The 3,241-nt window shown below is 42.1% G+C and overlaps 1 pseudogene; it reads right to left on the reverse strand.

Annotated features, from left to right (window-relative positions):
• Positions 1–1,016: 1,016 nt before the first annotated feature.
• LOC149224544 (fructose-bisphosphate aldolase, cytoplasmic isozyme pseudogene) lies at positions 1,017–1,854 on the reverse strand (annotated as a pseudogene).
• Positions 1,855–3,241: the final 1,387 nt, after the last annotated feature.

Below are 3,241 nucleotides of genomic sequence, written 5' to 3' on the forward strand. Positions count from 1 at the left end.
AACATGCCTCTAATGTCACTCAGGTGTCAAGGGTGACATATCTCGTAAGGAAGTATGAGTACACATAAATGTATGATTCCCCCAAAGAATGGGAAAATATTGTACTTGATCATATATAGAAAGATTTGTTCCATTGCAAATGTGAAAAGAAGGTTCACAAATATGGTTATGCCCTATCTAGGAAAAGGGGTGTCTAGTGGTAAAATTTCACTCAACATGGTCCATCCAAAATTTCCCACCTGGTATTCACTCCACCACACCTCAATACTTATTTGGATTCTTTCCTAGTTTTATCATTCGTTTTGTCCAGTATATTCCCACCTGCTACTCATTCTGCTGACGCTCTCAATATCTATTCGGATTCTTTACCAGTTTCATCATTCAGTTTTTCTTTTGTACTAAATTCACCTTGGCGCGATGGAGGTGCGGAGCATGGAACTAACGTTGAGTTCACATTATATGCCAAGTTCTGACAAGTTCTTTGGCTTGATGTCCCAGTGTATCGCATCTTTTCATGACAATAGATAAGGGCTCATGCCAATGATGCAATGTAAGTGGCTGCCCAATTTTTTCAAGAATTTATAGCATTGAAGCTCTTTGTACAACTCACCTTCTGTAGCTTATTCAAGAATTGGATAGACACAACTCTGATCATAAAAATAACCAAACAGTCAAAGTATATTGAGATGCCGAAGATGACCTTAGATTTCAATCCCTGTTTGAAACTGTTTCTCTACCTGAGATTGCTAAAGTTAGTTCTTTGAAGAGAGCTTTCAAACTCATGACATACTTACTCTTCTTCTTTTTGGCAAGATATACATTGCCAAATTTCCCATGGATGAGAAATTTTCTAATGTGAAAATTGTGAAGTCCAATGTCTTTCATCCTTCTTATCATCTCCTCACTCTTCGCATCATAGAAACATTATGTTGGGCATTGCAAGGGGCACAATCCTCTAGAAGCCCTTACTTTGTACTCTACAATACCCTCAAAGGGAACCTTGGGAGAATCCGAACCTAGGGTACAATACCCTCAAAGAGAACCTTGGGAGAATCCGAACATAGGGTTACCATGTTGGGTTTAAGAAGTGTGCCATGCAAGAGGGGACATGGTGGTCATTGAGAACCTTGTAGTAGGAAACATATACTCTCTTTATAACACCCATACAAGTTTTAATATTATGATACCCATATACACAAATATCCGTCTCAACAATAGGAAATAAACCATTCCCTTGGAAGATGATAGCATAAGGAGCAAATGGGGAGGGCTCCGTAATTCCAATCTTCAGAACAACTCTCCATTTTTCAAACGTTGCTCCGGTATCATGGTATTGTTGGCATCTTTGTGCAAGGCTATCCAGGCCCTGGGTGGTGGTTTCACCTTTGGTTCCCGCAAGATCCACTGTGCCTTTGTATACTTTTATGCCGGGCAAGACCCCTCCTTGAGAACATCGACAAAGGTCTTCCCAGCTGCAGTAATTTGATAGAGGGTTTCTTCAAATAGAATCGCACCACTCAAATACTGCAAGGAATTAGGGGCAGTGAAGAGGAACTCCGTCAGATGACACCTGTTGGTCTCAATATTCTTGACATTGATGCTCACTAACCGCTCTCCGATGGTTCCAATAATCTTATCTGCAGCTAGAATTCCCTTCCCATGTATAGCTATGTACGCCGCATTAGCAATCGACTCATCAAGGTTTTTTGGTATGCCAAACCCAAGGGTTATATTGCACTTTCCCGAGGGTTGTATTGTGCCCGTGATGGTGCTGATGGAGCAGGGTTTCGTTCTGATCTTGAATATGTAGGGCTTCGAAAGCCATGGAATGAGGAAGTGGGTGCGTTCCCCCATGGTGGCGTCTACGATCCCTCTGAATCTGTCGGAAAGGATCGCTTTGTGCCCCCCATCCACAGTATACAGCGATGCGTTTAGTAGTTTGACTCCCGCAGAGCGTCCCTAACCATCGCAGACATGGTTGTTCTCTCGATCAAGAGCTGGCATGCATTGAACTGTGCCACGATGGCCTTCAAGACCTCGTTTCAAATGGAGGGAAACACCGTCTTGTCGTAATCAAGGCCGAGCCTCTGCAATATGTCGGGTAGCAAGTTCTCTTGGGGTCTGGTAACTATCCTCAAGGAGATGTTCACCAACTAGAGGTCATTGGTGCCCGATCAATGTGGCCGAGGTGGTACCCTGGACGTGGCACTGCAGCTCCCCCTAGCAGTCACCAATGATGCAATTGCCGACTCCCTATTCTTTAAATTTGCAGCTCGTCCGTTTCCAGATCCTCCCGTTCTGCTGCAGCATGGGAAGAGTTAAATTCCATGACTGGCTGCTCTCAAGCTTGTGCCCATTGTTTGGATTGTTACTGGCCGCCTAGACTCTGCATGAACATTTTTTGGTTACCACAATTTTCGTATCCACAGTCGCTCCTCGAATGAAGCTATAAGAGAAAATGATGAAAAATGTGCTTATGAGGGATGCCATCTTGGACTCTGCGATCCAAAATCTTAAAACTCTTCAATGAATATTGACATAGTTGCAGAATTCCTTTATAGAAAAATTGTACCTGTTCGAGAATTTCTCCACCACGTTTGCTCTCTTTCTCAGATGTGCACATAAATTTGGTGAATTTTCATTTCTTAATCGTGAGACAAGGGTCCATGGATGTCACTCCACCAAATATCCTCACAAAGGGTATCAAAACGCTACATATCGAAACAATTTATGGCAGGAAGCTGATAGATCCACCCTTGAAACCCTTATAAAACCCAATTACCATGGAGTCTTAACCTGCGCTCCAGATATTAGGGGCTAAGATCCAAGAACCATGATTATCGAGAGGATATGGAAGGAGCATATACATCTGCCAAACAACTAATCACAAAACCATAAAAAAATACCCACTGAATACAAAACATAACTTTATTAATTGAGAAGAATGTCCATTTACAACTATGTTATGGAGGACAAGCTCAAAGACCAGGTAATACCCCTCCCCCCTCTTCCTCTTCCTCGTTTTGCATCTCATGGAATAAAAAGAAGTGCTCTAAAAGAACAAAGAAACAATTCTAAAGAACCAAAAAGGAGGGAAGGAAGAGAAATAATCAACATTTGCAAATCTTAGGTGACTTCCTAGTTAACTTGAGGCAAGTCACAACCATGGATGTTATATTCCAATCCTCCCCCATCATTCTCAATGAAATTCCTCAGATGAAACATTAAGGGTATGAAAAGT

This window comes from Pinus tabuliformis, chromosome Q, assembly GCF_031772625.1.
Source record: "Pinus tabuliformis cultivar Carrire ecotype Pingquan chromosome Q, CPIR1, whole genome shotgun sequence".
NCBI classification, from domain to species: domain Eukaryota; kingdom Viridiplantae; phylum Streptophyta; class Pinopsida; order Pinales; family Pinaceae; genus Pinus; species Pinus tabuliformis.